Source organism: Ambystoma mexicanum, chromosome 7p (genome assembly GCF_040938575.1).
Source record: "Ambystoma mexicanum isolate Mex_15411 chromosome 7p, UKY_AmexF1_1, whole genome shotgun sequence".
Classification (NCBI taxonomy): Eukaryota; Metazoa; Chordata; class Amphibia; order Caudata; family Ambystomatidae; genus Ambystoma; species Ambystoma mexicanum.
The window spans coordinates 924,732,800-924,755,151 of NC_090939.1; the positions used below are offsets into that span (position 1 = coordinate 924,732,800).

The 22,352-nt window shown below is 45.4% G+C and overlaps 1 protein-coding gene across 2 annotated transcripts in view; it reads left to right on the forward strand.

Moving 5' to 3' along the window:
• FILIP1L (filamin A interacting protein 1 like) overlaps positions 1-22,352 on the forward strand; it is a 1,652,893-nt gene that overhangs the window by 324,241 nt on the left and 1,306,300 nt on the right. For both annotated transcript variants that reach the window (XM_069637213.1, XM_069637214.1), the window contains exon 2: positions 6,154-6,207. The gene's annotated coding sequence lies outside the window, so the exon portion shown is untranslated. The remainder of the gene's footprint in view (positions 1-6,153; positions 6,208-22,352) is intronic.

Here is a 22,352-nt window from a genome sequence, read left to right on the forward strand (position 1 = left end):
TTCACTGCTTGGCTGTTGAGGGGACCTGCCACCTTCATTAGTGAACAATTCAGGTGGTCCGTCCATTTATCAAAGGGCCCATGTTGAGAACCGCCTAAAGAATACCAATGTCATTTTTTAATTTCTATCATGTGACTTATTTTGGAAGGCATTTGGTAAAGAAATGTTATGTTTGTAGGTGTCATTATTCAAGCAGGTGCAATATGGTGATTTGCCGGGTGTGTTTTAGCTTATGCATGCATCTACATCCTTTAAAGTTACATCTTTCCAAGCATACTAGTTTGAACGGTACTACCCAATTTCATCGAATATTATTGATCGAATGATTCGATCAAATTGGGTAATAAATACCGAACATGGGGAGCAGGGTTTGCGTCGGTGTCCCCCAGTCTACATCTTCCATATTTTTGCCCTAGGAGGTTGCGGGGGTGTCCCCTGCTTCCTGTAGATTGGAGGCAGGGGACGAAAAAGAGAAAAAAACAAAGAAAAGGGTACCCTGCGTCATCGGATCTGACACGCGTTAGAGGGACAGAACTGACTCTGCAGGGTCGGGAGAGGCAGCGGTCATGGAAAAAGTTAGTGGGGGAATGGGGGATGTATTGGGGGTGGAGGGACATAGATGTGGTGAATTTGGCCATGGTAAAATTGTATTTGTGGTGAAAATGACTACCGTCAATTCCGCCACGAACAATTCTGCCACGGCCAAACAACCCAGATTCGTTTGAAATCCTGCCTCTGAAAAGGAAGCCGATGGTGATCTGAGTTTGAATCTCATATTTTCAAATGCCTTTTTGGATTAGCCTACAGGTGCAACAAAATATGAATGATTCTTGTTTGGGAGTGATCAGCCTCACTGCTTAGTAGCTGAGGGACCCAAGGGGGTCTGTCTGTGCTTTCGGGAGCTTGATCTCGAGGAATCTGTGCTATTGTAAAAGGAATAAAAAAACAGAGCTGCACTATAAGGGTTGATGACAGTGGGGCCCAATGATTTATAAATAACCATGGGAGCTCTGCTCAACAGCTCCCTCTATCTGCCTGCTTATGTTCCATGAGGCCAGGTCACATGCCAGGGGTTAGTGTCTGTGTTGTCATACGGCTCGGTGTCCCTGCTGTGTGGCCTTTCTCACATGCTACTCCAGTACTGACTGGGATCCCTGGCTGATATGGAATCATGTATGAAGCTCCTGGAAATTGCACAGTGCTGCATTGGTCTCCACCGCCCGTGTCTCTTCTCACTTGCAAAGTGTAGATTCACACCTTTTAAAGTGGGTGATTTCTGTCTACTTAAGAAACACAGGCCAGTTACCCCTGATTATTGCAGCACAAAGCCCAGAGCTGTTTTTGCACTACAATTTGTGAGGAAAAAAGACCCAGGATCCCAAGTGGATCCAGTAAAACCTTCCCCTGGAATACAAAGTACTGTAAGGACAGTGCCACTAGGTGCTCCAGGCTATATGCACATTTGAATAAAAACGGCATGTTGGCATTGTTGATCGCAGAACCTATTGTTGATCGCAGAACTTAACAATATAATTGAATTCTCACTCCCAGCACTGAAATGCAATCTCCTGCCAAAGGCAGTGCTCTCTCGCTTCTGCACTCGGATACATGCAGACAGGAGGTACACCTGTAACTCTGAGTGCTGTACAGTAAGGGACACATGGTAGTAAGGTGAAAAGCTTTTCCCTTTTCACAGCTCTTCCCTGATATGGTACCATTTGAAGACAGCATGCTTGCCCTCCCCATCCAGCCAGCATACACTGTCTAACGCGTTTTTTTTGGTACAGCTTAGTATAGCATACATGCATACAGGGCACTAATGCGGGTCTTGCCCCTTTTATATATGTGCCTATCTATTCTGCCTCTGTTGCAGAATCATCATCTAGACCATGATGTCACTTGTGTAGCTGCCAATGGAATACACCTTAGTCCTGCTGACTTTTGAGGTGTGAACCTCCGTCTGCCCATGAGCCTCTCTCATTCCCCTTAGCGATGCCCTTATTCTGAAACTGTGTCCAGACAGTGTGTGTACTACACAGTAGGGGGGTGGCCCTTCTCTTTAAAGTTCATGTCTTTTTCCTGCTGAGGGGCATGGTGCAGAGGCCAGGGGTCTGTATTTTCCCATATGTAGTCATTTGACCTCCCTGGACAGTGGTTCTACTGTGTGGCCTTCCAGATGTTTAGCCTGCAACTTCCTTTTTTTTTAATTGTATTCTTTATTGTTTTAGTTGAAATTAATCAACCTTTCAATATTTATGTTTAACATACATCAAGACAATCATATTAGATACAATAAAAGAAATTAAAATTAAAACGTAAAGAAAATTATTTTCCAGTAGCCTGGTCACGTCACATCATATATAACTTCAATAAAAATTAAAATTGACCAGTTTCACAGAAAATATACTCTCAGCCATTAGCCTGCAACTTCCAACTTCCCTCACCCATTATGGTACTGGCTGGTGGTGGCAGGGGATGTGGGAGCTGATATATTCCCTAATTAAGGGGTCTGCAACCTTTGTCTCTCCACATTTCATGGACTACAACTCCCATCAGCCCTAGCAAACAAAGTCCCTGGGGTTGCACCTCTTAGTTCTAGTCCAAAACATCCTGCACTACTTAATATCAAATCTATGCCAAAACTGGCCTTTCATTTTTCTCCAGGTCTGTCCAGACATTGGGGGTCATTACGACCCAGGCGCTAATTGCGCCAACTTTACCACCATGGTGTAAACTATGTTTACACCATGGTGGATGGCGGATTTACCGCCCCATTCCAAGGTGAGTGGGGCGGTAAATCCCCATTTCCCATTTTCCCTTCCCCATTCCCATTTTTGCCCCATAGGGCATAATGGGAGTGGGGAAGGCGCTAATTACGCCACCGTAAATTACGGTGGCGTAATTAGCATCATGGCAGGTTAGCGCCATGGATTTTAACGGCTGCTAAGAGCAGCCGTTAAAATCAGAATAGGCGTTAAGGGTTAACGACGGCGTTAACCCTTAATGCCTGGGTCATAATGAGGCCCATTGTTGTTGTCTTCCTTGACTGCCAACTACATTGCGGCAAGTGTCCCTTGGTGGTCCTGCCAGTCCTCCAGTTCCAGCAGGTGCTTCAAGATGGCCCCATGTTTTGCGACAAGGACCCTCCAGAGGACAAAGGGATCAGTAATGAGATCTGCACCATCTCCCGATGTAACCACTCTATGAGAATATCTGTCCTCAGGATGTTGAAAAATCTCCTCCAGTAGATATGGCGCAGAGTCAGGAGAGCTGACTTTTGATTTTCCTGGGGGAGTTACCGGTGGGCAGATTTTTAGGAAGGCCCATTGAAGGTATAGGGACTTTGAGCATAGATTGCTTTTCCCGGGAGGGGGGGATGGGTGCCTGGGCCGCCGAGCACCGGCGTACTCGGCGCCCCTGTGCAGAGTTATCTCAAGTGACAGGATTATCAGACACTTCTTGGATGTCTGGGCCTTTGAGAGCCGTTTCCTCAACAATGTCCACTGGTTGTTGTCCTCTGAGGGTTTCTGCCTCAGCACTTCCTGAGACACTAGTGTGCATGGATTTTCTGCCCACAGGAGACGGAGCCAACAGGGCCGGCAGTTTTCTCTTTCCATCCTCCCTTTCTGGACACTCCGTGCAGCTGCAGCGACTTTGGGTGCACTCTTGGAGTAGTACAGATCACCTGACTACTTGCCAGGAAGCCCTGTTATGATGTTTGAGAGAAAACGTTGTCATGCTTTAGAACTCCGCCGTTGGCTGCTGTAAACGGTTATTTGTTATTATGGCTAAATACCTTTTTGACAAAGTCTTAGGACTATTTGAATGTTTGGATTTTATGAAGAATAAATTGATTATATTTCTTCCAAACTCCCGCCCCTTATGTTGTATTTATTCTTCCCGTTTGTACCTCCCTTCTTCTTTTATTCAAGGATGAAAGATGACGTCCCACACTCTCCTCTACCTCTCTCATTCCCTGCTCCCTCCCGCTTCCTCCTCCATTTTGCCTTGTTTAGTTTTTCTATCCCCCGTTTCCTTTATTATTATTTATCTTTGCTTTCTGCTTTTTGAGGGGGTTGAGCCCCATAGCTACATCTCTTGTTAACGCTGTTTATGTTCTAGCCCTAACGTTCACAACCTGTCCTTCCCTTTAAATGCACGGACCTAGAGGCGCTGCTGGGGGGGGCCAAGAGACGCTGCTAGGGGGCGGGGCTTAGGGGGCTATAGCCCCAGGTCTTTTGGTCGTAGCCCCAGATAGAATGTCAGGAACTACAACCAAAAAGCTAGCTAGCCCCGAGTCCTGACAGTCCCGACATTAGCTTAGCCCCTGATCTTTTCCAGACCTAGCAACACCCCTGCACGGACCTTTTCCGTTTCTGCCTTAAGTTACAGCGATGAAAACAACAGACAAGTCGTTCTCGACCCCTCCTCTTTTTGCCAATTCACTTTGATGGCATAGGTAAATAGGGGAAAGGCAAGGGCAGAACAAACATTTTTAAAAGTTGAATGAAAGGAGGAAAACGAAGACAATGTTCAGAAGAATATGGTGTGTAGAGGGAAAGTGTGAGGGATATGGGACACCCCCATTTTAGAAAAAAAAGTAATTACCTGTAGTAAGCCTTCATTCTGACATGGCACCCACGCTTCCTCATAAATGTAATTGATCACATCCTTCTCATTTGCCATAGTGGTAACTGGTACAATTCCAATTCGTCATTTTGGAATCAATTATCAAGTCATCAAAATAAAATCATCCTCAGACGGGAGCTGTTTGCTAAAATATGGACTGGGGGGAACTGATCACGTTTTTGACTGTTCATAAGAAAACCTATTGGGTTTGGAAAACCCTTACTTTGAAAGAAGAGCTCATATGATATGATGATATGATATGGCATTTATAACGCGCCTATACACAAGTGCTTCAAGGCGCACAAACTGCCCCCCTGCACACACCCACTGTGCTACCCCATAGGCAGAACATGGAGTCTGTTATTGCTGTTTTATTGACTTTGGTTGGGATGACAGGCTTTTCCCTGTCATTTCGGAAAACCAAATATCAATGTGCCCCAACAGTGGGCGCTCCGCCAAGCATTTCCCCATTTAGGCTGTGTTTCGTTTTCCCTTGTATTTATTAATGGCACTCATTTTGTAAAATAAAGGCAGTAAATGCATGCAGGGGGCTGGTAATGTAAGGGCGTGCATGTTGTTGAGTGTCCTGCAAGCAATTTTCAAATGTTGCCAAGCCGAGAGACAAAGTAAAGAGTAAAACTAGGCAAACACGCCTTTGGGCTGTCCTTTTGAATAAAGTGTAAGTGTTACCTGACAATAACGCTAGTTAGCAGATGGCCTTTGCAATGGGTTCCTGTGGAATCCGCCTGCTTTTCAGCAGGTGCTAAATGCAGGCGGATTGCATGGGAATCTAGTCTTTTGGCACCTGCTTGAAAATCTCTTGCAGGTGTAAAACTAGACGGGTTTGCCGCCGCAGTCGGAGTTCGGAGGAAGAAACGCATTTCCCCATTGGGCTCCTACTCCGCCTGCAAAACGACTTTCACATTCCCGGAAGAGTAAGAGCAAGGTGTAAACCACTCGTGCCTTGGTTTACTGCTCTACTTTTATACTCTGCAGGGATCTAAAAGGACTTCTCATGGGTGTTCATTGAAGTATGCTTGCTTTCCATTTTTGCTTTTTGCAAAAGCAAGAAATCTTTTCTCTGTGTTATGTAACATCTGAATTTTGCTTCTGTGTTCATTATCACATACTAGGTAAGTCTTAGCTGTGATATACCTACAGGAGAGTCTCTGGGGAAGTTGCCCTCCGAATGGATCGTTGAAGATCCCAAGCCACCCTTGCCAACCCACCTGCCACCTGCAAAGTCATTTTATTGACCGGTTCCTCATGAGTAGCCTTTGGTCCCCTCTGGCTGCAAAACCTGCCTCCAGCACTATTGTTCAGTAATGTGGCCACTAAGCTCTTAGTGGAGATTCTTGCTTTATTGGCAGCAGGATGACAATGTATAAAGAAATAGACACATGTCAATCAAATGTATGAACACTTTCTTGATCAAGCTGAGCCTGTGTTCACCTATAGTTGCAAAAGTATTGACACACACCCTGATATGTCAGCCTTAACCTTCCATTCCTTCTTTCTCTTTAGGTTTTTCATCAAAGCGGTGATGGATCCTGAACGGAGAAACATGCCGTAGTGAAGGTAAGTGGCAAAGCAGAAATGCAAATTTTCTGTCGTCAAATGCACACCTCTGAAGCTTTGGGCAGCCAGATCAGATGAAATCAAGTGATTTTGTTTTTGGGGGGGGTCCTATTGAAAGCTATGGACAGGCATGTGGCGTGCCGTGTATTTGAATTGACCCCACAGCGGGTGACATCAGACAAAGGCTGTGAGTTAAGAAGTGTGCAAACGGAGAGGTCAACAAGCAGGCTCTTATGTGCACTGAAATCTTCTTTGCAGTATAACAGTCCCCTGGGACAGGAGGCCAGGGGTGTTGCTAGGTCTGGAAAAGATCCAGAGATACGCTAATGTCTGGACTGTCAGGACTCGGGGCTAGCTAGCCTTTTGGTTGTAGCCCCAGAGCTTCTAACCCGTGCTACAACCAAAAGACCTGGGGCTACACCCAGCCCCCCCTACAGAGCCTCCCCCCAGCGACGCCTCAGCGGGAGGCTCTTTAAAGGGTCAGGTTGGTTACTGGGTCATATCTCCAGGGAAACCACTTACTGTGCTTCTCGACAACACCTAACAAACAGGCCTGACAACATCACTGTGAATCAAGAATATTCTGGGACAAGAAAGACCAGAGACAGGATTACGGGACGTTGGGCAGACGCATTGCGCATGTGCGCAGATGGCATTCGTGCATGCGCCACTGCTTTAGCAGCACAAATAAAACTGCACTATATTAGAACTGAACACTGCCCTGGTACATGCGCAATGACCCATAATCCAACCCAGAGTGCACTGGAATTGTAAATCAGCTGAAAGGATGAGTACAGTTGCAGAGACCCCTCGTGGAATAATCTGGACGTTTTATCTTGAAATTTATGACTGATTAATCTATACTTCACTACTTTCTTCAGAACCATTCGCATTTCCTGGTAGTACTTATTAGATGGCCTCAATAGCTTTAGTCTCACATGGATTAACAGGTCAAGCTCTATTGATCCATAGTTATCACAGGACAGAGGATTTCATTCAGCCAGTGTCGGACTGCGGCATAAAATAGGCTCGGGCACCAATGAGAAAGCGGCCCACAGTTGCAAATGGTAATTGATTCCTTTTGTGACAGACTGTTTGAGTAGTACCCAAGGGGGAGTTTTTCACAAAATGTGATGCAAACTGTGCATTTGAAAGAATATCTATTCAGCACCACAGGTCAATACCACTAGCTGCGTAGAGAAGTAACACCTCAAACTGGACCACGTTGGCCAAAAATGTTGCCCACTTTGACAAAAAAAACTGGCCCACACCAGCATTTTGTGTTTTGTGTTCGGGTATTGCCCTTCTGCCCTTTAGGCCAGTCCGAGCCTGCATGCAATACAATGTAGGAGTAACAGCTAGTGCATTACCTCTAGAATGTAAATCGAAATCTTAAAATATATCTATTTTTAAATGACAAACATTATAACCATGGCATAAATGCAATGCTTAATAACTAGCACACTATGTAACTCTCGGGCAACGCATTTCAAACAAAATCTCACCAACTGAAACCTTGCAAAGTTGTAAGACAAAACAATGCAAATTGCAAAAATGCAAGAAAGGGCTCTCCAAGTGTGAAAGTGGAGCTCAGAGGTCGCTCGTGAAGCAAAGTGGTGTAGAAACCGCTGGCAGCATAAGAGAGTAGGCGAGACAGAGAGAGAGAGAAGGTGACTGCAATCCAGACGGAAAGTGAGGGTTACCACCCACGAAGGGAGATTTGCAGGAGAATGCCACATGAAGGTGGTTTTGGAGAAACTTAAAGAAGGAACAGGCTTCTTGATAAGACAGGGATCTACAACTGTTGGCTCTTCAGATATTTTAAACTACAACTCTCATCTACCCAGGGCAGCATAGTCAATGGTGAGAGTGGGAGTCATTGTCCAAAACATCAGCTCACCAGGAGGTTGAAGACGTCTAAGGTTAGAGTGACTGATAACAGTCAGCATCAAAGTTACAGTGTAATGTTTTTTTCATTAGTAATTAACAGTGCAATATTATGGCTTGTGATGTGGTGCTTGTGGTTTCTCTGAACTAAACGGTATTTATTTCACTGTTTATTACATGTCACTTTCATTTGTCATGCACTATGTTGCTTTGTGAGGATTGTTCTTCTGTTAGTTTGTTTTGTGACATTTTCTCTGACATATTTTGTCATTCCTGTGAGGTTTAATGGCAGCCGCAGGATCAAGTGAACTGAAAGGCAAAGTTAGGCCTAAAGAGTGCAGAAAATATGTGTAGAAACATGTGATTCTACAACAAAAAGGCCAGTAGCTTATTCTCAACTACACAAACATGAAAATGCTGTGTTCAAGCAGGCTATGGAAATGTGGTCCTAAATGCAGTGCATTAAAACACACAGGCCCTCATTACGACCCTGGCGGAGTGGGTCTACGCCAGCGGTATTCGCGGCGGACCCGTCCGCCCTACTACGAGATCCCGTAGCGCCATGGAGCCTTTTTCCGCCTGGTTTTTCCGGGCGGAGAAATCCATGGCGCTACGGGACCTCTTGTTAATTACGCCACCGTAATTTACGGTGGCGTAATTAACTCCTTCCCCACTCCCATTATGCCCTATGGGGCAAAAATGGGAATGGGGAAGGGTAAAATGGGGATTGGGGATTTACCGCCCCGCCAAGATCGGAATGGGGCGGTAAATCCGCCAACCCCCATGGCGGTATCGGCAGCTTTCCGCCGTGCTCCATGGTGCACTTTGCACCACGATCTCCGCCAGGGTCGTAATGAGGGCCACAGAGATGACTGCCAAATTGCAAAGGGCGCATGACACACATCAAAAGGCTGTCTACATTGAAAATCAAGAATTTAACATGGGCCTTCCATGCAAGTTAAAACCACAGGTCTGCTTTTCAACTGGTGACTGCAGCTAAAGTATAATCCTGCTGACATAGGGAGCAAAGCATAAAAGGTGTAATGTGCCACCCTAGAGACAGCATGGAAAGGTTTCCATGTGCAGCTAAGAACGATATACACATGGGAAACAAATCTCCATGGCCAGTGTCCAGTGAACATATATGTGAGGATATAAATATGAACATTGACGGCATGACGCAAGATATTAAAAGGCCTCACATGAAGCATACATGCTGCAGCTTGGAAAGCAAGTATTTCTGTTATCTAGAGCAGAGAATGCTTGTGTGAGTGTAAAGACTCCTCCCTATAAAGTTAAAAACAATGACCTTCCCTCATCACATGCTCTGCTCAGGCTCTCCCTCTGAAAGACAATTGCTTTGAAGTGTCAGGGCCAGAGAGAAGAGCAGTATTCATTCATGACGGAGCAATTTATTGGTGTGCTGGGTCAACAGAAAGACTGCAATTAAATGGGTTGAACTCTTAAAAATATATGTATTTAAATTTGATGTCTGGTCAGCTCAGAGATACTCATCGCAGGTTTGTTCCCGGGGTAATTTTCCCTGAGATGGAGGTGGGGCCATCTGCTATGCTCTTCAAGATAAGCAGAACCGTGGTCTGATCTTTGACTTTACAAGAATGCTAATGGACTTCATGGCAGGGACACTAAGAAAGGAAGCCGGTGGCCAGACCACTAATTAAGGCTTGAAGAGATGTAATGTGAAAATTGAAATATGCATGTATTTTGCTATAGAGGTTTATTGTGTATCATATTTGATAGTTTTCTCTGGAACCGTAAGTCGTAGAAAGTTATTCTAGATATCATGGGAAAGCTAATGAACTGGAATTTCCAGTGACACCACTGCACTAACAGTCTGACTTTGGGAACAAAAGGTAAAACCTAAAATGGCATGTTAACTCCCCAGAAAATGTCAAAAAGTGACGATTCAGAGAGGGGATAGCTTAATAAATTGGATCTATGTAAAGAAACTTATATGTTGAGAACTGTTATACGTTTTAAGTAAAACACAGAAAAATAATTTGCACATGCAACTTTGTGCAGAGATGGGACAGGTTTCATTTGAACTGGTCCTGGGCAGACCATTTTAGTCATGTAAATATTAATAACGTTAACTGTGAATGTGCAATAGCTGCCAAGTAGGGACTTTGAAAGTGTAAACACTAAAATGTGTAAAAAAGAAATGCATCTTGGTTGGACTGATACCCTCCCAAATTTGGTCTTGGTAAAATGAAAGGAGCAATCAGAGAAAAGGGGCCCGCCCCTGGATAAGGGAATAGAGAATAGTTTACAAATTAAAATGTATAGCCAATAAGCTGGCATATGATATTCGAGACATTGTTTGTGGATGTGATTATGTGTTTGTAAGGTGCCACGCAATGGAAAAGGGGGATCTACCTGGGAAATGAAGGAATGCAGGAGCTGCCTAAAAATCATCTAGGTGTAACTACTGAAATATTGCTACAGCAGTAACCTTGCCTGGGAGACAGGAATTGGGAGGCCAGGAAACAGAGACAGATGCTAGGATCTTTGCAAGGAAAGCCAAATAGAGGGATAAATGTTGGTCCATTGGATCCAGGACTAAAGTGCCTGACCAAATCCCTGCTTTCCCCAAGAGAGGGTCCAGAAATGCTGATGTCTTTCCTGAGCACCAAACCCAGAGATGACTATGTAAGTTACCTTTCCCAACCAAGCCTGATTTTGTGGGGATCTATTTCAGTACTACCTTCCCCTTAATTAGTGGTTGGGGGTCTGGCAATAGACCCTTAGCAATAATATTACACAATAATTCAATTCATTCCCATATAGCCGAGTTACACAGAGTAATCTTGTTGAAGTTCAAAATAAACATCCTGGCTTCCAGTGTGAATAAAAAGACAATAGCTTATGAAGTAATTGGGTTTTCTATTCTTCTTGACAGTCCCAAATTTCACTAAAAGAAGGGGTGCATAAAAACAAATTTCCCTACTGCTCCTCATTCCACAGACTCTGCTTAAAGGTAGAGAGGTTCCAAATGATCAACTGAGTATCTGGGTTTGTGTGGGGGCAGAACAGTGTCTTAGCAAAATGAAACAGAGTGAAGTCACTGATTTAAAAGTATATCTCAGGAGAATGTGGAAAAGTGTTTCCGGAGAGAAGGGAGATTTTGCATTGCAGAGTGGTGATGAAAAGGGTCTCCAAAATAAAAAAGGTGTTTGCTTTGAAAAGTATGTTGTGCTCCAACATTGGTAGATTCCTCCAGCACACAGGGAGATAAAAATCAAGAGCGCTGCATGTGTTGAAAACAGTGGTGTGGAAGGTTGCCCAGAGCAGTGCCAGTGGCTCAGATTCATTCAAAACCATCCACTCATCACTTTTTTGGTTATAGTTTGTCTCCCTATGTCAGAGAGGGTATACCCAGACGTGGGTCCCTTGCTCGCTACACCATAGGGTACTAAGCTGCACCTCCCTGATGATGCCCAACAAGGCCGAAACATGTCTGGAGTTGCTTGTGTTTCTGTGCAGAGGGGACCTGACCTAGCAGTTCGGGCAGGGCTGCACCCATTGCTGGCAGTGCCTGACTGATTTGCACATGGGTGGATCCCTTCTGCAATGGCGCAGGCAGGCTAAACAACGGTGGTGTGGAAGGTTGCCCAGAGCAGTGCTAGTGGTTCAGATTCATTCAAAACCTTCCCCCATTACATTCCCCAGCACTTGTCTTTATCTGTAACCCTACAGTCCCGTCTCTCTGCGCTTAAGAGCCACCCGTTGGCTGCACTGTCTATTACCTGCACTGTGCCACCAGCTGGCTGCCCTTTAGATTATTTGCATTTCTCCACCCCACCTTCCCCCCTTGGCACTTCCCCCATCCCTTCCCAGTATTTGCGCTATCTGAATGACACAAGGCCGAGTAAGATTGTTGTTTTTCCTCCCTCTGTCCCCCCATACCCCGTTGTCTTGTCACACCTAGAAACACTTGTGTACAGGCACGTTATAAATTCCATATCATATCATATCATTTATGGTTATAGTTTGTCTCCCTATGTGAGAGAGTATATGCCCAGACGTGGGTCCCTTGCCTGCTGCACCATAGGGAACCAAGCTGCATCTCACTGATGAGGCCTAACAAGGCCGAAACATGCCCGGGGTTGCATGTGTTTCTGTGTAGCGGGGACCTGTCCTAGCAGTTTCGGGCAGGGCTGCTCCCATTGGTGGAAGTACCTGACTGATTTGCATATGGCTGGACCTCTTTTGCAATGGTGCAGACGGGCTAAGAAACTGTGGTGCGGAAGGTTGCCCAGAGCAGTGCCAGTGGTTCAGCTTCATTCAAAACCTTCCACCCATCACTTTTTTTATTATCAAAATTAAAGGTGCTGCATCCTTTTGGCATTCAGGGATTGTGTGTATGATAAAAGTATTCAAATGTTAACTTAACTCTATTCTGTTTACTTAAAAGGAAAAATGCACATCTATTGGTATTGAATCTATCTTTTAGTGCCACGAAGAATGTGGCATGTCGTGTAAGGACGTTTGATTATTGATCTTTCCATAATAATTAATAACAATATATTCTTTCTTTACACTGGCCTGATTATTGGCCTAACATTGCTAAACGGGGAGCGATTCATAGGTTCTAGGTGAGCCATAGACAGGGCTAGAAGGAATTTAAAGGTCTATTTGTGTGGCGCTGTTGATTGGAGGGAGAGTACGCCCCTCCAATTATAGTGATCCCATAAATATATCTCACATTCCTTACATTGCTACATATGCGGCCTGATAAAAAAAATGCAGCACATGCAATCATCAGGATTTATATATTTATTTGAAGGTATAACGTGCAGCAGAACCCATAATATTGCTTCAGTGCGTTAATGGGAGAAAGGAAGTAGTGCTTGGAAATGGTCAGAAAGGTAAGGAAGAGTAGCTTAAAAAGCATGTGCCCATCCATTTGCAATTGCCTGATGCCAGTCAAATCAGTGCTGAATGTTGGTGGGACTTTTCAGAAGCAGTTCTTATGTGCTGGTTATGGGAGTGCTTGTTGCAACAGCTTTGTTGTAAGGAATTTTGTGATTTTGTGGAACGCCTGAGATTCCACGTGAAGTGAGATGCTGCTCCGCGCCCCAGTTTGGGAGCCTCATGCACCTGTTTTTGTCCCGTAAGTCAGTTGTAGTTAGTGTGCTCATTTTGATGCATCTTAGCCGGTTATCTTGGGTGAGGTAATGGGATATGTATTCAGGTCTTTTAGACCAGACGTCCCGGTGCCTCATCCAGAAGGCATCCAGCATAGAGTGTTTCCAGTGCCGGAGTGATGTGGTCTCTTGTTTCCAGAAACAAAGTCATGTGTACTTCGTTGTTGACGGATTGCCTTTGTTGGCTGCCTCCCATAAAGACCATTGCCATAGTTCTGGAAGGATAGCACCAAAGCTCTTCCCAACACCTAAATGTGGTTCTCATGACAGAAATCACTAATGCCACATTACTTTTTACCCCTATTTCTGTCCCTGGTGCCTGTCCCACTTTGCCCAAACCCTCCCAAACTGGCTCCACACTCGTTGTCATCTTTGTACCAACACCCTACCAGGGAATACCTCCGTTATCTATAAATGTGTAACTGTAAGTCATCTCTGATCAAAATGTACATCTCTGCTCATGACATTAATGATAATACAAATAACATAACATAGATTTTGCATTCCAAATAGAGGAAAAGTCAGGAGAATCTTCTTCTTCATCACGTGAAGCTGAAAATGAGCAATTGCATGCTAGAGTTTGCAGGGAAGGGTTCATGTGCATTACACAGTTAAGCACAGCATATGTGGATGAACAGAGGCATTAATGGCTCCGCCCTCTCGTGTTCAAAGTGCTTATTGCTATTTTCACCCTGGCGATCGTCAAGGGTGCTGATCGATCTGTGCTATCCACGCGTAGCCAATTTCACTAACTAAGCTTTAAACCAAATTGACCGTCATGGAAAATAATAAGAGGAGTAAGCCCCTTTTCTCTTTTCACGGCAGCCATGTCAGGTGAGGCTGATGGCTACGGGCGAGGCTGTGAGGAGTCTGTGAACAAGTGATTGGGGCTGGGAGGGGCACAGGAAAGCAGGGGTTGCTTGGGAAGACAGACCACTGTGGAGAGGGGCACTGGGGATGTGCAGGAGAAGCAAGCAAAACCGTCGAGAGCCCCACGGACAAAATGGCAGACCTCAGAAAGAGGCATCTAGGGCCATGGAGGAATGCAGTCTGTTACTGGAAGATTCTGGCCACCTGATTGGCTGATGCTTCTGCCCTGGGTGCTCCTCTAAGATTATACACTTAATGACTTGTTTGGTTAAATCCTGCGTGGTGATCAGTCTGAATGTGTTGAAGCTGGAGGCAGGCAGGCAGTACATCACCAGTGGAGCTTGTGTTTGATGTCAGTTAAGTTCCCATGCTCTGTTTACTTTTTTACTATTGTGTCCTAGAAATAGGCTGCCAAATCATCAGGTAGTTTTGGGGTATGGGTAATGTTGCCATTGGTATGCTCTGCTTTTGACAATTTGGTGCATAGTTGGGAAAGCTCAGGCATTTTGTCTTAGGCTTCCTAGATGACCTGCGAATAGAATTCCTTTTTGCTATGTTGAATGTTTTTGTGGCAGCCTCCGGAATGGATCCTGCTGACAGCCTCGTACTGGGCCGCACTGGATACACAGCATTTTCATTCCAGGTTCCTACCCTGTGTATTTTTTAGAGTCGGGTCCCTGTTGAATCATTTGGTGGCCAGCTTTTCTATATTTTGACGTGCTCTCAAAATTCTTGCTCTTAGAATATGCATTGTCCTTAGGATTTCGTTGTATAACACATTTAGAATATTGTCAGGTCAGGTGAGCAATATGGCTGCTAGTTGTGATCCACAAATGTGGTTGTGAAGTTTTCTTGCGTGATCTCTTTAGTAAGCGTGGATGACTTTAGGTAGGTCATTGTTTTTCTGGGACTTGCGATTGTAGTGGGTGGACAGAGTTTGCTGTAGATCAGTACTTGTCTGACCAGAACTACCAGGTGTCATTTGGGGCACGAATAGTTATGTTTCGAGTAAACAGTATTTCTATGGTAGTGTACGCCCATTTCTGTGGGAGGGTTGGGAATGATGTGGCTGGTCTGTTATTGATCACCCATGATGAACAATGTCCCTGATATTGTCTGGAATGGATCTTGGTCATTAATTCCAGCATCTCTTCTAGGTAGGTAAGCATTTATCCAGGCTAGTGGGATGCTGCCATAGGTGTAATGGTGGAATTCTGAGTCACATTACATTTTGCACTGGTTTCATCTAATTAGGGATGTGCATTTATTAGGTTGTTGGTGCACTTTAGGTTCTCTAGTTAGCTACAGATTTCTACACTTTTTATTTTCATTTTGAAGTAGATTTTGAAGTGTATTGATAGCATGGACTAGTACTGTTGTGTGACCATTGGTGACTAAATCAAAACCAAACGTTAATTGCTGGAAGCTTTATGTTAATCATAACCTCGGTCATTGCTCTGGGCAACCCTCTAGACCATTGTTCTTCGCCTGCTAAGCCATTACAGAAGGGGAAAGACCATATGCAAATCAGGCCTGGTCCCAACCCAAAAGGGACAGTCCAGCCCGAACTGCTTGGTCACATCCCTTCTGCACAAGACCACAAGCATCCCCAAACATGTTTCAGCCTGGTTGGGTCTCATCAGTGAGGAGTAGCTTGGGCCTCTAGGCCCATCAGGCTTGGGACCCACGTCTGTGCATATCCGTCCCACTCTGGGAGACTAAAACAAAACAAAAAGTTGATGGCTGGAAGGTTTTGAATACATCATAACCATGGGCAAAGCTCTGGGCAACCCTCCAGACCATCGTTTTTCAGCCTGCCAAGCCATTAAAGAAGGGGAAATACCATCCCCAGACATGGGTCCTGTTTCTGTTGGGCCTAGAGACCCCAACTACTCTGAATTGCACCCTTTTGGGGTGGGACCAAGCATGATTTGGATATGGGTTTTCCCCTTTTGTAATGGACTGGGAGGCAAAGAACTATGGTCTGGAGGGTTGCCAGGAGCAATGTCAGAGGTTTAAATGAATTGTAAACCTATCAGCCATCACCCCTTTTGTTTTGCTAGTGTGACGGTTGGTGAACCAAAATTTTGTAATCTCTATGAGGTCTGACACATGTTCCACTATCTGTGTTTTAGGTGACGCAGTGTTTATAATGTATTAGTTCTTTGTTATCGTTCTTTGCTGTTTGGGTTGGTTATCATGCGTTGCTATAGGTCTCGTGGTTTGTTATATTGGGTGGTGCAGCATATAATGATTCTTCTCACTTTTGGGGTTGTGTCTTTGGTTTTCTGCCGGATGGTGACTTAGTATTCTTGTGATCTGTATTTCTCGGTTTTACTTTGGAAGTTCTGGTCCTTAATACGGGGGCACTTAAAGCATGGTGTAGTTTTGAGACAAGCTACTCCCATTTGTAGCTGTTATTCCTCTGTTCACTTCTAATGTAAAATGAGCAGTTTGTGTTGGTGTGTTAGGGCAGTATGATACAATCTAGACATGGTTGGGAAGATGTTATTGAACCTTGTCTGTGATTGGACTGAACGTTTACTATTCCGTTGTAGTATGAAATGATAGTGTGTTTGACATTACCGGTCAAGCCTCCATTGGTTACCCTGTTTCGGTCATCCTTGGATAGTGATCATTTGAACCCAGGGGAACTGGATGTTGAGATTGGTAAATCATTGCAAGTGGCCAGCTGCGTAGTCTCGGGGTGATAGCTCAGGGGCAACATGCTCGCCTTGGAAGCAAAATGACACGGAGCAACACAGGTTCCATAACCAATCATATCATATCAAGAGTGTTGTCATGGCATCCACCTTATTTGGGCAGTAGTGTCTGTAGGCCATGAGTGTCTTGGGGTTATTGGGAAAAATAGGTTTATTTTTAAAATGCTGATGACAGGTGCAAAGGTGTCTAGTTTCAGAGCAGTTCTTATACTTAGTGATCATTATGAGCATCAAGGTGTCAATTTAGGACTGCATATGGTAGGTTGGGATTGCATGAACCACCTCGTTAGGGAAGTCACAACCAAAACACAGTGGGCTGGATTCACAGAGATTTGCACTGGAGCCAGCCAGAGATGCCTATGAGCACCTCCAATGTGCTCTTGTTACACTAGACCCGATTCAAAACAACTAAAATTGGAGTAAATCCTTTGCATGCGAGCGTCTTGACGATGCATCAGGTATCTCAAAATATGACCCAGTAACAGCTTTTGTGGGTCAGATGTAAGGTAGCAGGTGTAATTCAGCATTGCTCCAGACATCTTTGATTTACTCCAGTGCAAATGTTTGAGAATCAGTCAAAATGCCACTGGGACTTTCTGTGCTAATAATCTGGCTCCAGAATGCACATCACGTTGAGCTCTTTGGAAAATCCAATGATAAGGGTCTAGAAATAAACACAACAGAAACAAGCACCTGGTCCATCTACATTCCTAACAGCTGATTTGATTAGTCATTTCAGGAATCTGGGGGAATTCTAGCCTCTGACATGGCTTAAGGCTGCACTCTGCACATACAAATACTGTACCAAGCCATAGCCAATTTAGCCCTTCATATTTGCAAGGTTGATAAATTGGGCAGTAATAACACCTATGATACTAGCGCTGAGAAGCTGAGAAGTGGGAGGAATTCAGCATGAAACACTATTTAAGCGCGCCTATTATTTATTATTCATGGGTGATAAACTGTCATTGTAATTGATTATTTGTATAGCACTTATACACAAGTGAAGAGATTCAAAGCGCTTCAAGGCGGGAAGGGAGCAAGGGAATACAGTAGTCATTCTTAGGCCCTAAAGATTCCGAATGATCTAACAACAATAACTAGCATACTAGGCACCGAGGAATATCTACTAGTGAAGTGCTCAGCAAAGGGTGAGGGGAGAAAATACAGTAGGGGGTGCAAGGCAACATACATATCATGACTATAGGAACTAAATGTACTACAGTACTGCATGGGGAGACAAGAGGGAGGATTGGATAGACAGACTTGCTGGGCCTAGAACATTCATGGTTGAGTAAGTCCGCAGAACAGGAAGTACAAGGGAGGGGGAGGGGGACAAGTGCACCCAGACCAGCCAGGGGCAGGGTTAAGTGCAGGGTGGTTGCCCCTATCATGGGGGATATTGCAGGGGCACCAGTCACAGTGCAGAGGCCCCGAGGCAAGTGCAGGACTGGCGGGGGAGCCTGGGACCTGTGAGGTTCAGGAGGTGCACTAGGCGACCAGTCAGCTAACTGAGCATGGAGGATGAGAAGGAGGGAGAGGAAAACAGTTGGAAAGAGGGGGTTAGCAGGGGAGAGGGAGAGAGAAAGAGGAGGAGAAGAGGAATGTCTTGGGAAGTTTCCAGAACTTGAGGAGGACCGACTCAAGACACAGAGAGGTAGGGAGGCTGTTCCAGAGGGAGGCACCTGCAGAGGATAAGGATCAACCCCCAAATTTCTGTTTGGGGAAATGGTTTACCCAAAGAGAGTTGAAGGAGGAAGAGTGAAGGGTTTTAGAAGGAGAGTGTTTAGGAAGAGAGCGTCGTAGATAGTGAGGGCCCCGGCTCCAGAAAGCCTTGTGGACTATGCAGAGGGTCTTGAACTTGATCCTTGCAGGCACGGGGAGCCAGTGGAGAGATTGCAGCACCAGAGAGATGCAGTCCATGGGCTTGAGGACAAGGATAAGTCTTGCGGTTCTATTCTGGATAAGTTGAAGAGGTTGGAGAGTAGAAGTAGGCAGATTGAGAAAGAGACAATTGCAGTAGTCAAGTCTGGAGACAGTGAGCCTCTGGGGGAAGGTGAGAAAAAGCAGACTAACTCTGAGGAGGTGCAGCTGGTAGTGGGACTTTTTGGATATGTCTGAGATGTGAGAAGAGAAGGAGAGAGTAGAGTCAAAGATGATCCCCAGGTTTTTTGCCTCACTGGTGGGTAGGGGCACAGGACCAAGGGAGGCTGGACAGAGTGAGAGTGGAAAGATGGGAGCAGAGGTCCCAAAGAGGACAATCTCTGTCTTGCTGGCATTAAGGCAGAGGTTGTTAGAAACACACCAGGAGTGAACTGCGGATAGACAGTCAGGAATGAGCGTGGAGGAGGATTAGGCAGAGGCTAGCTGGAAAGAGAGCTGTGTGTCATTCCCATAGCAGAGATAGTTAGAGGTGAAAGCAGAGATGTTGTGGGTCAAAGGGGCCATGTAGACATTGGATAACCAGGGGGATAGGTTAGATCCCTGGGGGACACCACAAGTAGAGAGGGTAATAGCAGAACGAAAAGACCCAAGTTCCACCTGGGAGGGACGGTCAGAGAGAAAAGAAAAAAGCCACGCCAGGGCCTGATCTGTGATGCCCAGGATATCACAGAGATGGGAGATTAGGATGTTGTGGTTAACTGTATCAAAAGCAGAGGAGAGGTCAAGGAGAATGAAGAAAGAGGGACAGTTGGAGTCAAGGTTTGAGAGCAGGTCTCTACGGGTGTTCAGAAGAGCAGTTTCCGCACCTCTGGAAGCTCTAAAGCCAGAGAGATGGTCATGGAGACAACCAACAGGTTCAGTGTAGTGTGGAGGGTAAGTTGAGAGATAGCCAGCTTCTCCAGGAGTTTGGCCAAGAAAGGGGTGATGGAGATCGGGCGATAGTTAGCCGGAATGGAATGGTCAGCAGAGGTTTATTTTAGCAGAGAGTGCACAAGAGAGTGCTTGAGAGAAGTGGGGAAGACTCCAGTGGCAAAGGAGAGGTTGCACAGGTCTGCCAAGGCCAGAGCTAGGGAGTCAGTGTTGTCCTTGATGGTTTCAGAGGGTCAAGGGTCCACCTGTTTGAAGGAGGCTTTCATAGACCGGACTTGTCTAGAAACCTCCTCAGGTGTGATAGGAGAGAAGGAGGAGAGAAGTAGGGGAGTGGTGGAGGCGGCCGGGGGCACCAAGAAGATGATAGTGCACTAGTGGGAGCGGTTGAGAGAGGGGAAAGGAAATGATAATGCATTAACACAGTTGAAAGTTTTATAATTATCATTATTTTGGGTGTGTACAAGATGAAAAAGCGTTGCCAAACACTGATGCATTATACTAAATATAGTTGATGGGAAATGTATGTGAGATGGTCCCCTGGGCAGAATATGAGGCCCTTTTCAATCCCTCCCTGAAGTCTTACTTGTTTTTATAATAGCACGTGTTTGGCTAATGTTTGTGCTTGTGGGCGAATGTTTCTGGGTTGTCAAACCAGGTTGCCGAACTTGTTGATTTCAGAGCTCAGCCTTTTTTAAATGACCGAACCATAGAATCCTACTATCACCAGCCACCACAAGACGTGTAATAAATATCCTCATTTAGGGATGCCTGAGTGTTGGACCATGTATCTGGCCATAGGAGTGTTGTGAAATCACAAATAGACCTTCCAGGTATACCACTCCCAGCTCAGAATGTGTTGGATAACCTGGGCTCAACATTGTGTTATGTCAAGTTAAGGGGAAGGGAGTTGGTGTTGAAGCCGAGGTCTCGGGAGGATAGCTCAAGGGCAATGTGCTCACCTTGGAAGCAAGATAACATGGAGCAACACAGGTTTGATCCCCGGTCCGTGCTTAGAAACCTATGGGTATTAAGTGCATTATAAATAACCAATCATATCAATGTAAATTACTGGTAGCTAATTGCACTTCAATGTGAAGCCACTTAGGGCCCCATTCATGGAACTTTTAGCGTGATGCAAAGTGCATTTTTGCAGTGCAAAGTGACTATGCCCTGCAAAAATGCACTTTGCATCGCTCTGTGAATCAGGGTGTTTGTTGGCAGTGTAAAGTTACTTTACACCAGTGCAAATTCACTTTGCACCACGCTAAAAGTTCCTTGAATCGTTTCCTTTAGCATCTAACAACTTGATTTTACAATGTAATTGAGCTTTGATGGTGTCTAAAGACACTTGAATTTGATGGAACACGTCATCCGTTAGCACGATTAGGCTGAAGAACCACAGTGAGACATTTATTTATCAATGACATCTATGGCTGTGGGCTGTACTGAACGGTAACAGCCTGCCCAGGTTTAACATGCATGAGCGCTGTGTCCACCGGGGCAGTCCGCAGCCAAGAGCGGTGAGGGGAGGAGAGAGAATGCTCAGGCTCTTTAGAACAAGGGCATGTATCAGCCAATATAGCCCACATTCCGAGCAATCTGATCAGCTGCTGCACATCTGTTAATTATGCCATTGTGGCTTAAGGGGCTTCACGCAGGCCCTTACCTCTGGGTGGTGGGCTGGCACCAGACGGTACATCCTGCCCTAAGGCCATTATGATATGATAGGGTATTTATAACGCGCGTAATGCCCAGAGGTTTCTGAGTGCACACCCGGGGATCGAACCTGTGTTGCTCTGTGTCATTTTGCTTCCAAGGCGAGCACGTTGCCCCTGAGCTATCCTCCCTCCCATTGTCACCTGTCACAGTTTAAAGTATGCCAGGGAAGAGGTTAAAAAAGAGGAAAGTGTACGTGTGTACTGTGTTGCGCGCCATTGCCCGTGAGGTGTAAGGGGCAATGGTGGTGCTGGTGGAGAGGACGTGTGGCACGATAGCAAGGGCATGCCATGGGGCAGGAAAGGGCTAGCAAGAGAAGACGCAGGCAGCCCTTTCTCGCTTTGGGATGGACAAAGAAGGAGAAACAAGAGAGGAGGCAATGAGTAAGTGGTGGTGCTGGGGGAAACCATGTGATACCGTCCTTAGTCGTCCCATTTTGATTGGCTGCTGTGGTCTGAAAGTTGAGAGGAGGGCTATTAAAGCATATAAAGATGTCATTGCTTACCCTGTGAATGAATAATGAAAATATCTTTTCAAAAGCTAAAGGTCCTAGTGTATCTGTTTATTTGGGTAGGGGAAGGGTCGTCTGACTGGGTCTGTAGGTGGGCTGGATTCATTGGAGCACAAGTAAAGGATGTACTGTGGACGGTGTGCCGCATCTGCTGCTTCTCGGCAGGCTAACACAGGCCTTCATCACCCCAAGGTTGACAATCTGAGGCCTGCCTAACAAATAACTGAACGTGGACATACAAGTAAAGGGCTTCATCTAAAAGCATTACTTGGGATCGTCATTATATAACTGGGACAATATTCCCACTAGATAAATCCCCTAAAGGTCCCATGGAAACTATCTTCCAAGATACAGCATCAAAAAGATGGGAGCTTCCATAATTTCTTACTGAAGCCTGTGTCAGTGAGCCCCAGAATATTAGCCTTCTAGAAGATAGAGGTCTTCCATATCTAGTGT